This window comes from Mus caroli, unplaced genomic scaffold (genome assembly GCF_900094665.2).
Source record: "Mus caroli unplaced genomic scaffold, CAROLI_EIJ_v1.1 scaffold_17110_1, whole genome shotgun sequence".
In the NCBI taxonomy this organism is placed as follows: Eukaryota; Metazoa; Chordata; class Mammalia; order Rodentia; family Muridae; genus Mus; species Mus caroli.
The window spans coordinates 9,337-23,031 of NW_018390701.1; the positions used below are offsets into that span (position 1 = coordinate 9,337).

At 40.9% G+C, this 13,695-nt stretch overlaps 1 pseudogene; it reads right to left on the reverse strand.

Annotated features, from left to right (window-relative positions):
• Positions 1-793: 793 nt before the first annotated feature.
• Positions 794-4,386, reverse strand: LOC110288779 (annotated as a pseudogene).
• Between the last annotated feature and the right edge of the window lie 9,309 nt (positions 4,387-13,695).

Consider the following 13,695-nt stretch of genomic DNA (forward strand, 5'->3'; position numbering starts at 1 on the left):
AGAAAACCACATCCCTGTTTGTCCTGCGGGGTCCTCCTTGGAAAGACAGACGCAATGAAGGTCAGTTAGCTCCAGTGGCTTTAAGAGTCAACATGGCTTTAATTATTCTTATAAATTATATAAAAATGGAGAACAGGGCTGGTCCTGGAATTTCTTGATGCAGTTGGGAGTGCTCTGGTACAAAACTGGCACAGAATTCTGATGAGGAAAGACAAGTTTTTGTCAGTTCTACAGATAGTTCGCAACCCAATGCTTCAGTATCCACAGGAAAGAAGGTGGAGACAGGGAGGACAGAAGTTTTCTTTTGAAATGACTCATTCTTCAAAATATAGCTTTTATGCACTTTCTCTATAAATGAGATTAGCATATTGCAACACAGTCTGAATAGGAATTCTGGCAAGAAAGATAACCAGTCTCCAAGGTCTCAGTGAGCCCTTCCTCCTCAGACATTTCTCTTCCAACTTGAAGTCATAGTCAGTATGAATTACCACTTCTAGGAACACACATCCCAATTTGAACACCAAGTATATTTTAAAAGCTTCTTAATGTATAATCTTCATTCTCAGAAAAATGCCACATTTTGGATCCAGTTTTCTGAACACTATTTAGAAAAATAACAAAATCAAAACCATGTATAAGTGATGAAACTTATACAAGAGAGACTTTCAGCTAGCTGTCATTCAGTTGGAGCCGTGAGCAGGGGCGACTGAGGTTAAGGTTACTTCCTCCCTGCTGGTGAAATGCTAGAGAAGATCTCTCAAAGGGCAGAAAGCCACATTCAATGGCCAGTGGCTCAGTGTGGCCATGTCTGCCCTAGCATTTTCAGTCTTGCTTGATCAATAACATCAAGTAGATTCTTGGCATCCACAGCCAGGACATGAGCAGCTGTCAGCATCTGCTTTTTGTACTCCTGCTGCAGGCTGGTCATGACATACTGCTGTGCCAGCTTCATCTTGCTGATGAGCTCGCCTAAGTCGGAGTTCAGCAGCTTCTGTGCCATCTCGATCTCTCGATGAGTGCTGGCTGGAAGAACAGGAATGGTCTCATCCACAGTGGCCAGTAAGGTCCGCAGGGCCAGGCAAACTTCCTTCACCATAGGGATGTACTCTTCTGAAGGAGCTGGCTGTAGATTGCTGGATATCTCGATGACAGCCTTCACTAGGCCTGTCACATTTTCATATACCTTGTCATTGGACCGGTCAAGGTTGGCAGTGGGAGGGGGGCTGATTTCCTGAGGCTGAAGCTTGACACCTTCATTGTAGCTGTCTGCAGGGCTGCTGATGCTGGACAGGTTGCTTAGGTGGCTAGGCGCTCCAGGGCGAGGAGGTTTCTTTGGTGGAGCTGCAGGATCTGGTTTCCCCACAGGCTGATAGATGTGTTGGTTTCCAGTCGGACCCTGAAAACTCCCGTCCTCCCTGTCGATGCTGCCTGAGAGAGCCTCACATCAGGTTTCAGGAATCGCTCTTCCTTCTCCAGCCAGTGCTGGTCTTCTTCCATTTCCTTGATGCTGTTGGATTAGCTGCTCTTCCATCAGGTGAGGGGGAAGCACCTGTCCCACCCCTCGAAGGTCCAAAGCTGCCGCATCCTCCACACTGGGCTGCCACATGGACATCTCCTGAGGTCTGTGATTCCAATATTCTGTCTGGCCCAGAAGAGATGCCTGACCTGGGTAAATGCTGCCAGCCATGGCTGGGATTCCACGGTTGTGATTGGTCTGGACCATGTGCTGTGGGCTGGCTGTGATTGACCTGGTTGTGATTGGTCTGGACCATGTGCTGTGGGCTGGGATAAAATCCTTCACTGGATCTCGGGCTAGGATAACCAGGTCTGCTAGGCTTGGGTGGTGCTTCATCAGACCCTCCAGGGTCCCAGGACACGGTAGCCTGTCTTCTGGATTCCATTCTCATCCATTCTTCTTGCTTCATCTTCTCTTCCTCCAGGATTGTGCTGAGCTGAGCTTTTAGTTCAGTAAACCTGGGCCACCTGCTGGGGTCATAGGACCAACATTTCATCATAAGGCTGTACAGGGTGGGAGGACAATTTGGAGGCATTGGTAATCTTTCCCCATTTTCAATTCGACCGATAACATCATTGTTCTTCACTCCTTGAAAAGGTTTCACGCCATGCATCAGTATCTCCCACATACACACACCAAACATCCACATGTCACTAGCTGAGGTAAAACGTTGAAAATTGATTGACTCTGGAGCCATCTATTTAATAGGTAATTTTCCTTTGGAAGCTTTATAGTAAGTACTGTCTTCCATATATTGAGATAATCCAAAGTCTCCTAATTTTACATAATCATTTGAAGACACCAGAACATTCTGAGCAGCAATGTCCCTGTGAACAAATCTTTTGCTCTCCAGTTACGCGAGTGCTGTACTAAGCTGATAGGCATATAAGATCAAAGATGCCAGGTCCAAGCTGTATTTTCTTACTTGCAAAATCACCTCAGCTCTCCAAGTGTGCACAACTCCATGATTATCCAGATGGGGTTCTCTGTAATGACTCCAATCAGCTTCACGATGTGAGGATGGTCAAACTGACACATCGTTAAGGCTTCTTGAAGGAACTTCTCTCTCACGCTGTCCAAAGTACAGTTTTTACATGTTTTGATTGCAACAGCCAAAGCTGGATTCTCTGGGCTCAGGTACATGCCTTGATGTACATCTCCAAACTGACCTTCTCCAATACAGCGTCCAAGTTCTATTCTTTCTCTCTGAATCTCATAATCCCTGGTCGAGGGCATGGTGTATGTGTCTTCCTCATCGATGATCTCAGCATAGTCATCTGTCTCTGACACAGAGATTGCGTATGTCCGCATGCATTGCTTTTCACCGTTGGCCAACTTTGGTATTGATGGCAACTCCCGTTCACCTTCTTTCTGGGGTCTGATGATGAAAGATTGTGTGGCTCCATTCACCAGCCGGCAGTATTCATCGATCAGTTCGGCCATGTTCTCTGCAATGGTTAGGGATGGTGCTGTCACTGTCAGAGAGAGGCTCAGGAGCACCAGCGATTTTGAGTTGTAGCATTACTTTCCTGTCTTTGTCTTCACTATTTGAGTACTGGATGTTCTGCACTTGGTTAAAGTCTGCGAGGTGTGTGGGATTGCAGCCTTTGTCTGTCAGGTAACTGATCCCTTCTTCTGGGCCGATTGCCAGTTCCACAGAAATGATCCAACTTGACCCAAGGGCACACTTGAAGCACTCTTTGTCAAATCTGTACACAGGAGAAAGAATCTCAAAGAATTTCAGGATGCTTTCTTCTCTATTAAGGTTGGCAAACTGCCTGAATGTTTGCTGGATCAGCTTTCTTAGTGTTTTGGCCTTGACAGAATCCAGTAAACTCTTAGGAAAAAATCGCTTTTAACCAACATCTTTTTCTAACACTTCATAGTTGGACTTCTTCTCTAGAGCATTACCCCTCATCTCCCAACAGGATCGTCTAATTTCCAAACAACCCAACTTCAAAGCTATTTTGTGGGGAGCAGGTGTGGCAGCAGTCCCAAGAAGGCGCCAGGGACTGCAGCTAAGTCTTATGACTTGCACCTGACTTCCTCTTACATCTGAATATAAGCCACAAACATCGTGAGAGCTGCGCAGGTGTACCAGGTTACTGGCGAAGCCATTTTGGTGGAGATATGCCCCTGCTGCCCTGATTAGCTGAAGCTGCGTACCTGGTGAGGTGATGTGGCCTGCTGTGCGTGGATGGGAACTGATAGTATATAAGAGTGAGAGGCCCAGGGCTCGGGGTCTTTCGCCTATACAGTCAATGCTCTCCCAATAAACGTGTGCAGAAGGATCCTATTGTGGTGTCTTTCTTGCTGGCGAGTCAGGCGTCCCACACTATTTCTTGGTCTACTTGATCAGCTATTTCTAGCATGTAGTCACTCTTTACCTGTTGATAGAAGAAATTCAATGTTGGCTTATCTTCAGTAAACTGGTTTAGAAATCCTTTTGGCAAGTAATGAATTCTTAACTCATATTTCCACTCTTCTGGTGGGTGGGTGAGTTCATATTTCTCCCTCACACTGGAGACACCCATGTCCACGTGCAGCCAGTGCACCTCCTCCGATCACAGGTGACTGAGGTGAAATCCATACCAGGCCACGTGCTTTACTTTGTGACTGTCCACTATCTTCTGAATGATGCCCCTGACATCAGTAGCATCTCCATGCCTGATAATACTGGCCCAGGTGGTTGGCTCACAACTGCTTTCAAAATAATGAAAGACCTTTAATACTCGTTCCATTGCACCAGGGGACTGTTCCATGCCAGTACTCAGGTGAGTTTTAGTACTCGAACTTGGTGTGTGATTCAAGTTTGGGTCAAGATAAGCAGCTGCCATTCTTTTGCTAGATGCTAGGTATCTGTCATATTTTTGTGACAAGAATTTAAAAACTTCATTCCTAGGGGTGGTCAGGAAGATCTCTTGGGTTATAAACCAGCCTAGTCTACATGGCAAGTTTCTGGTCAGTCAGTGCTTCATAGTGAGACCTTGTTTTGGGTCAAACAGGCATGATACCACAAATGACACATAGCTCTCACATCTGGCACAGGCAGACATAGAACAGACTCCTCCCCTTACTCACAGGAGCAAGAGGAAAACTCAGAAGGCTTTGAGAAGTGACTTTGAGAAGAAATCAAATAGCTGTTTTAAAAAATATTCCTAGTATCTGTTTCCTCTTATCATTGTAGCCCGGAGACCTATCCAGGCATCATCTCTGCATGAGCCACACAGTCCTAAAAGCTGAGACTTGTGGGTCCCTCCCAAACAGAAGCTACCTTTGCCCGCCGCCTCTGGGCATGCGAGGCTGAGGCAGATAGAAGGCAGCGGGTGGGGAGGCGCTGGCACCTGCAGCCGTGCTCTCTCCCACGCACACGCCTGGCGCACCTCAGTCCAGCCGGCGGCAGTAGCGGTGGCGGAGGGCTCGCACCCTAGGGCCGTGCTGAGTCGTTGGGGGCCCATGCCTTCATATTGTTTTCTTTGTTTCTATTTGGTTAATTTCGGCCATGAGTTTGAGTGTTTCCTGTATTCTACTCCTCTTAGGTGAGTATGCTCCTTTTTGTTCTAGGGCTCTCAGGTGGGTTGTTAAGTTGATAGTGTAAGATCTCTGCAGTTTCTTTACCAGGGCACTTAGAGCTATGTACTTTCCTCTTAGCACTGCTTTCAAAATGTCCCATAGGTTTGGATGTGATGCATCCATATTGTCTTTATTCCTTGAACAAGTTATCACTGAGTAAAGAGATATTCAGTTTCCACATGTATGGGAGCTTTCTGTAGTGTTTGCTGTTATTGAAGACCAGCCTTAGGCCAAGGTGGTCTTATAGGATGCATGGTATTATTTCAATCTTATTGTATATGTTAAGGGTTGTTTTGTGACCAATTATATGGTCAAATTTGGAGAGGTGCCATGAGGTCCTGAGAAAATGGTGTATTGTTTTCTTTTAGGGTGAAATATTTTGTAGATATCTGTTAAATCCATTTGGTTCATAACCTCCCTTAGTTTCAAGAGTCTCTATTTAGTTTCTGTTTCAATGTCTTGTCCATTGGTGAGAGTGGGGTATTGAAAACTCCCACTATTATTGTATGGGGTTCAAAGTGTGTTTTGAGTTTTAATAAAGTCTCTTTTATGAATTTGGGTGCTCTTGAATTTGGGGCATAAGTGTTCAGAATTGAGAGTTTCTCTTAGTGGACTTTTGATAAATATGAAGTGTCCTTCTTCATCATGCTTGATAATTTTTGGTTGAAAGACTTTTATTGGATATTAGGATGGGGGCCATTTGCTTGAAAGAATTTTTTCCAACCTTTTCCTCTAAGATAGCACCTGTCTTTGTTGTTGAGGTACGTTTCTTTTATGTAGAAAAATGCTGGATCTTGTTTGCATGTCCAGTATCTTGTTAGCTTATGTCTTTTTATAGGTGAGTTGAGTCTATTAATATTGAGAGATATTAAAGAGAGATAACTGTTGGTTCTTGATATGTTTGTTTTTGTAGGTGGTTTTATGTCCTTATGGCTCTTTGCTTATGACTTTGTTGTGAGTTGCTTAATTTCTTATCCTTTCTTTGGTTCAGGTATCTTCCCTGTGTAGGATTTTTCTTGCCAGGATCCTCTATAAGACTGGGTTGGTAGATACATGTTTGACTTTGGTTTTGTCCTGGAATATTTTTGTTTATCGATCTATGTTGATTGAGAGTTTTGCTATGTATAGTAGCCTGGGCTGGCATTTGTGTTCTCTTAGAGCCTGTGTGAACTCTAACCAGGCTCTTCTGGTTTTCATAGTCTCTGTTGAGAAGTCTGGTGTAATTCGATAGGGTAAGAGCTACTAATCAGTTTTACTCACCCCATCATGCTTTGAATCATGCCCTGTTTGTGATTAACCATCTTAATACCAGTGAACAGGGAGAGACTCCTATGATGAGACATTGGGGTCCGGTTGCCTTTAAGGCACAACCGTTAGTAATGTGGAAAGACCTTTTGAATGGAGTCTGGAGGGGTCCAGATACCTTAATCTCTTCAGGGAGAGGATATGCATATGTTTCCCACAGAATGCAGAATCCCCCATCTGGATCCCAGACCGACTCATCCAACTGCCCCTCCTCTCCCCCACACAAAACCTCGCAAAGAAGAGGAAAAGGGAGCAGGAAGAGCGAGTGGTTGTGGCCAGAATGACAAAGCTCTCCCTATCCCCACCGTAGACTGCAGCAACAAGAGTGGCTGGTACCGACTTGGGGACAGCTAGAGACACTGACTCCTGAGGCCGAAGGATTGGTGCAGAGGACTAGTAAGAAATCCTCTTCTGAAACAATATTCTTGGCCATGATGGCTTTAATGGCTACGCAGGTGACTGCTGTAGCGGGAGGTAGTTTTTGAGCTTACATACCTAAGCCACCGCTTCTTCATCCGATCGGGTATAATGAGCAGAACCTTACTAAGGTTATGACTAATAATTCTGAGTTATTGGGTGGATTCCTAGATTTTGGCAGGGACCATCATATTTCCAAGCATGTTAATTATGAAGGGAGGTCTGATGCAGCCCCTATATGCCTAGCGTTTAAAGAGGTGTTACCGATAGGTTGTTTGCCAGTCAACTATAGATCTTTTGTGACTGATGCTCCTGACTATGGGGATAAATTTAAGCGCTGGGTATAGAAACTGTGAATCCAGACGCTTGGATATGTCAATTATAATGAAACTTCTGATACTGTACCTAGCTTACCAATCCCCGATTGTATGGCAATCACCAGAGATAAAGATACTGACTATACTTGGAATAGCATGGATACTGAGTACCCTGTATGGCTAGATTGTGGATTTAAACATTCAGCCACTGTTTTTCACCCTAGGGGAACTCAAGACTCAGTAACAGATTTTTTGTTCCCTTGTCCCATTGCCGACTTTACTCACTTTTTATAGCAACTCTCAGATATTAAGTTTCATGGATTTGATCCTGATATAGGGAACGAGCCCTTGAAACATTATTTTATTCTGGACTTTGTAGCCCCTATTTGGGTTGGTCGTTCTGTTGCTCACAATACTATTGCTATTCAACCAGAATTATTTAGACTTGTTGTTGCTGCTAACATGATCTTTTAAAAGAAACCCAAAGCTCAGGTCAACTCCCCAATAGTGGTGAAATCTTGCGTACCTTACCCATAAGCTATTTTATTGGGAAGTTCTGATCTTAACTTTAAGATCATCAATCGTGGCAAGTCTTTTCATATTCATTGTAATTCTTGTCATTTAACTAATTGTGTAGATCCCAAAGTAGATAAGGAATCTGCTGTTATGATTTTGCTTAAGAGACCTGGGTATGTTTTACTGCCTGTAGAGTTAGGAAATGTTCCTTGGTTCGAGAATTCAGGATTGCAAACTTTAAAAAGACTAAACGAACTTATTAGACCTAAGAGATTTGTAGCAGCACTGATTTTAGGAATTACTGCCTTAATTGCAATTTTAACTTCTTTTGCATTATCTACCACAGCCTCAGTTCAGCAACTGCATACCACTCATTTTGTTAATGATATGCATAAGAACATTTCTGTAGCCTTGTCAAAGCTGCATATTATAGATAAAAAATTGGAAGCGAAGGTTAACTCCCTAGAAGAAGTAGTGCTGGCAATAGGGCAAGATATTGCTAATATTAAGACCAGGTTAGCTACTAAATGGCGTGCTTCTTTCCAATACATTTGTGTTACCCCCTTACCTTATAATACAACCACTGATTGGGAAAAGACTAAAGCTCATTTGCAAGGAGTATGGAGAGAAACTGATATTCCTCATGACTTGGAACAGTTAAAGGCAGAAATTTCAGATATTAGTAAAAGTCATTTGGACACTTGGAACATTGATGAATTGGCTAGAGATTTGAAAAACAACCTAAGTGCATTGAACCCCCTGGATTGGGTTCAATATATAATCCTACTTGTTATTATTTTTGGCATTGTTTTATTAGTAATCGTGTTTCCACTCATCTTTAGAGTGCTCCTGAGGTCTGTAGTTACGATGAGGCAGGACATCCTGGAACTTTGGCTGAAAAATTAAAAAAGAAAGGGAGAAATGCCACGCACTCTGGTCGAGTCAGCTTGACAAGCTGAGAGGCTTGGAAGCTACTCACTAGGCAGAAGAGTTTCATGGAAACTCACTCCTGGAGTCTGGAGTTCTCTCTAACCCATACATTAATTTTCCATTCCCGCGTTAGTCTAGTGTATGGATCCATGTGCTCTCTTTTAGTATTATCCTATTAGAAGTGCCTTTTAAGATTGAATTCTGACATAGCTAAAGCCTTCACTAGTGTTCCAATGTCGATAAAAGAGCTTGAGCAGACCATGGGCTTGGAATTCAGGAAGAATGTTACTATTCAGTGACATTCAGAATTACACTATCAATTTGAGTAAAAGCTAGGTCACTGCCCTACACAGTAATTCACCATCACCTAGGAAGAAGGAAGTTTCAGACCTAAGGAGAAACCAAAATAGATACTTAGAACTATAGATAGATGAGTTACTACCATATACATGTATTTACAATGGCCTAGGGGGAAGGTGGACTATACAATAGACTAAAATAGGAACTATGGCAAGGGGACGAAACCCTTGACCCTGGCTTCTAAAATTAAGTGAATCTAAAGTGGAGCCCTTGTTGATCCCAGTTGTTAACAATGAATTCTATCCCAGGTGGTTCCTGTTAGACCTTCTGTGTTTGTATTCCTCTGTTTTATGTAAGAATCCAGTAACCTCTTTGTACCTTGCGGGTATGTCACCCAACTTCCTTATTGTCTTCTGTATAAAAGTTTGATGCTCAATTTGACAAATTATATTCAGATTCTACACAACCTCTCCTGTGTGCATCTGTCTGTCAATTCATCCAATGCTTTTCCCACCCAAGACTAGAGACCCATTCCTCAGAGACAAAAGGGCCCAAAGGGTATGCGGCAATTTTTAAATTATTTGTGTACTAGTTGAGAATTTAATATAATTATTTTTCAAAAAATCTTTCTTATATCCATTCCAATTATTTAATTTTCTTCTTCTTCTTCTTCTTCTTCTTCTTCTTCTTCTTCTTCTTCTTCTTCTTCTTCTTCTTCTTCTTCTTCTTCTTCTTCTTCTTCTTCTTCTCCATGACATTTAATGGCTACTGATATTTCTTTATGGTTTATGAGACTCTTTACATATTTTTCCCCTGGTTTAACTTAGTTACCTAATGTCTTAGTCACACTTTCTATTCCTGCACAAGCATCATGACAAAGAAGTAAGTTGGGGAGGAAAGGATTTATTCAGCTTACACTTCCATACTGCTGTTCATCACCAAAGGATGTCAGGACTGGAACTCAAGCAGGTCAGAAAGCAGGAGCTGATGCAGATGCCATGGAGGGATGTTCTTTACTGGCTTGCTTCTCCTGGCTTGCTCAGGCTGCTCTCTTATAGAACCCAAAACTACCAGCCCAGAGATGGTCCCAACAACAAGGGGCCCTTCCCCCTTGATCACTAATTGAGAAAATGCCTTTCAGTTGGATCTCATGGAGGCATTTCCTCAACTGAAGCTCCTTTCTCTGTGATAACTCCAGCTGTGTCAAGTTGACACAAAACTAGCCAGTACACCTAGTCACTGTCTAAATAAAATTTCCATTTCATCATCATTTTCCAATTTTTTTGAGTATATGCTTTTGAAGAGTGATCTGGTGACATTTTAGATTTCCTCAGTTTCTGTTGTTTGGGCACCCTCTTCATTTCTCATTTAGTTAATTTGGGTGCTGTTTCTGAGCCCTCCAGAAAGACTGGACAAGGTTTTATCTATCTCCTTGATTTTCTCATAGAACTAGCTATTGGTTTTGTTGATTTACTTTTAACAAAGAATAGCTCATTTTGTATAGTTCTTTTTTTTTTCTAATTGGTTGATTTCAGTTGTGAAATTGCTTATTTCCTGCCGTGCACTCCTCTTGGGTGCATTTGCTTCGTTTTGTTCAAGAGCTTTCATGTGTGCTGTTAAGCTGGTGGTGTGTGTTCTCTCCACTTTCTTTTTGGAGGCCCTCAGAGCTTTGAGTTTGTTTTTAACACTACTTTCATTGTGTCCAATAAGTTTGGGTATGTTGTGCTGTCGCTTACTTTAAATTCAAAACAGTTTTTAATTTCTTTATTTTTTTTTTCTTCCTTGGCCAACATATAATTGAGTAGAGCACTCTTCAACTTCCATGTGTATGTGGGCTTCCATTTTGTATTTATTATTGAAGAACAGTCTTATTCTATGGTGATCTGATGGGATGCATGGGATTATTTTGATCTTCTTGTATCTGTTTAGTCCTGTTTAGTGACCAATTATACAGTGTTATTTGGACAAGATACCATGAGGTGCTCAGAAGAAGGTATATTGTTTTGTTTTAGGATGAAATGTTCTATAGAAATTAGTTAAATACATTTGCTTCATAACTTCTGTTAAATTTATTATGGCTCTGTTTATTTTCTGTTTCCATAATCTGTCCATTGATGAGAATGGGGTGTTGAAGTCTCCCACTATTATTGTGTGAGGTTCGATGTGTGCTTCAAGCCTTGGCAATGTTTCTCTTATGAACATGATTGACCTTGCATTTGGAGCATACATGTTCAGAATTGAGAGCTCACTTTGGTAGATTTTTTTTCCTTTATGAGTATGAACTGTCATTCCTCATCTTTTTTGATAACATTTTGTTGTAAGTCTATTTTATTTAATATTAGAATGGCAACTTCAGCTTGTTTCTTCGGAACATTTGCTTGGAAAAAAATTTCTAGACATTTACTTTGAAGTATTATCTATCTCTGTCACCGAGATGCATTTATTGTATGCAACAAAATTCTAGGTACTGTTTAAATACCTGCCTGATAATCTATGCATTTTATTAGGGATAAAATCCATTGATATTAAGAGTTATTAAGTACTAGTGATTGTTTACTCCTGTTATTTTTGTAGTTAGAAGTGGTATTAAATATGTATGGCTATATATTTTTTTACTTTGTTGAATATAATACTAATTTCTTACTGTTTCTTGGAAATTGTTTGCCTCCTTGTCTTGGAGTTTCCCATCTATTATCCTCTATAGTGCTGGATTTATGGAAAGTTATTATATATATTTGGTTTTGTCATGGAATATCTTGGTTTCACCAACTAAGGTAATTTATAGTTTTTTTTTTTTTTTCCTGGTTATACTAGCCTGAACTGGCATTTGTGTTCTCTTGGTGTCTGGTGGACAGCTGGCTGGGACCTTCTGAGTTTTAACCCTCTATTGAGAAACCTGGTATAATTCTTATAGGTCTACCTTTATTGTTACTTGAGATTTTAGCCTTATTATTTTTAATATTCCTTCGTTGTTTTGTGCATTTGGTATTTTGATTATTATGTGACTAGAGGAATTTCTATCCTGGTCCATTCTTATTTGGAGTTCTGTAGGCTTCTTATATGTTTATGGTCATCTCTTTCTTTAGGCTAAAAAAGTTTTCTTCTATAATTTCATTGAGAATGTTTAGTGGCCCTTTGGGTTAGGAAACTTCACTCTCTTATATTACTATTATCCTTAGATTTGGTCTTTTCATTGTGTCTTACATTTCCTCTATATGGTAGGCAGGACCTTTTTGCATTTTCTCAGACTGTTGTGTCAATGTTTTCTAAAGTACATATTTGCCTGAGATTTTCTATTTTCTCTTGGTATTCTGGTGGTTATTATTGCATCTATTACTCGGTTCTCTTTCCTTGGTTTTATATCTCCAGAGTTGTCTCCCTTTGTGATTTCTTTATTGTTTCTATTTTCATTTTAAGATCCTGTGTTCTCCTGTATTTCTTTATGGGAGTTATTTTTGTCCTTCTTAAAGTCCCCTTTCACCATCATGAGATGTGATTTTGAATCAGAATCTAGCTTTTCAGGTATGTTGTGGTATCTAAGCTTGCTGTGTTGGGAGAACTAGGTTCTGATGATGCCAGGTAGAGTTGGTTTCTTTTGCTTATTTTCTTGTGCCTGCTGTTTTACCATCTGTTTATCTCTGATGTTAGCTGGTTTTCTCATCTCTGACTGGAGCTTGTCTCTTTGTGAGTGTGTGAGCATGTGGTTTAAATTGTGTCATTACTCCTTTGATCTTTGGTTTCTTAGCACTCCTAAGAGAACTGTTCTTTTTGTGCAGGACTGTATTAGGTCCTTGATTGGTTTGGATATTTGTTGCACAGGGTCAGACCACTGGCACAGATAGAATGAGTCTGATTTTGGCTTGGGATGCTCTTCGATGCCTGTGTCCTGTGGGTTACAAGTATATAGTTCATGGGCCCAATTTTTGTTAGAAGTTCTGGTCATACATGTCAATGTTGGTGTGTTAGAACTCCTGGGAGACCTGCTTTCTCTGACTAATCAAATTTTTTAAACTGTTTTTTGTACTTGATATATTCTTCATTTACATTTAAAATGCTATTCCCTTAAGTCCCCTATACCCTCTTCAGCCCTGCTCTCTAACCAACCCACTTCCACTTCCTGTCCCTGTACTGTGGCATATAATCGTCCCAAGACGAAAGGCCTCTCCACCCATTGATGTTCAACTAGGCCATCTTGATATAAGAGTCTGAGGAATTTTCATTCTGTTTAGGAAAACCCCCACCATGCCAATGAGTTCAAGGCTCTTCCCCACTTTCTCTTTTATTTGATGTAGTGTATGTGGTTTTATATTGTTGTCCTTAATCTATGTGAACTTGAGCATTCTTCAAGTTGACAAATAGTGATCCATTTTAAATTTTTTACACACAGACTTCTAGTTAAGGAAGCAACTTTTAATGAAGATGCTTTTTTTTCCATTGTGTATTTTTGGTTCCATAAATGTTTGAGTTTACATCTGGGTCTTTTTTTCTATTCCATTGATTTACCTGTCTTTCTCTATACCAATTCCATGCAGTTTTTGTTTGTTTGTTTGTTTGTTTGTTTTCCCCTGTTAATTTGCAATAACATTTTAGTTTAGGGAGGGTAATTTCCCCCAAAGTTATTTTAATTTTAAGAATTATTTTCCATATCCAGGTATTTTGTTTCTTTTTCCATATGACAAACAGAGGAATGGATACAGATAATGTGGTACATTTAGACAATGGAGTACTAATCAGCTATTTAAAAGAAGGAATTTATGAAAGTCTTGGCAAATGGATGGACCTGAAGGGCATCATCCTGAGTGAGGTAATCCAATCACAAAG